Source organism: Pseudophryne corroboree, chromosome 1 (assembly GCF_028390025.1).
Source record: "Pseudophryne corroboree isolate aPseCor3 chromosome 1, aPseCor3.hap2, whole genome shotgun sequence".
NCBI classification, from domain to species: Eukaryota; Metazoa; Chordata; class Amphibia; order Anura; family Myobatrachidae; genus Pseudophryne; species Pseudophryne corroboree.
In genome coordinates this window covers 151,528,223-151,528,915 of record NC_086444.1, presented here as the reverse complement: position 1 = coordinate 151,528,915, position 693 = coordinate 151,528,223, and the positions used below count along the sequence as shown (strand labels likewise).

The following is a 693-nucleotide window of genomic DNA, read 5'->3' as shown; positions in this document are numbered from 1 at the left end:
GATGGTATAAATCAGTCGGAGTCTCAGCCGGGAGTGTATCAAAATCTAGTTGGTCAAATAACACTTTTTCTGCATCATCGTCCGTGAGGGAAATCACACCATGCTCAGCCTGTGCGAGTAGATTGTCATCAAGGAAGCCCACTTGGCCCTGTGCCATGCCAGTGGAATAATGCAACTGTAAAGGACCTCTCTGTATGGATATTTTTACTTACCGTACCTGGTATTCCACGAGGTCTCCCTGTCGTGTACTGACCAGGCCCAGCACTGATTGGCTTCCAAGTTCGGATGGTATCGGGCTTGACCAGTGCGGTATGACAGTAAATACAACCAAGACAGATACTAGAACCGTACCGTTAGACAAATATACCCTTACACATTGTAACACGTATGTAACCCAAAGTGATGAATCCAGTGCTAAACAGTGCCTACTACTAGATAAATAGTACAATACAAGGTGGGTGCAGGAAAAGAAACAATACGATAAACGGATTGGATCTATATACAGTGGGAATCCCTGCACTCTCACATAATATAGACAATTACTGGGGTGCCAATCATGGTCCAATCTCGTGAAAGATGGGGCCCATAGTACAACATGCAGTATCTCCACTATGTGGAAAAGACAGCACTCTCCAGATTAAATTTTCAAAAATCAAAAAAGTGGATATTTATTATAAAGTCTATCTCACAGTT

The 693-nt window shown here is 42.9% G+C and overlaps 1 pseudogene; it reads right to left on the bottom strand.

Annotated features, from left to right (window-relative positions):
* Positions 1–205: 205 nt before the first annotated feature.
* On the bottom strand, positions 206–323 carry LOC134952659 (5S ribosomal RNA; annotated as a pseudogene).
* Between the last annotated feature and the right edge of the window lie 370 nt (positions 324–693).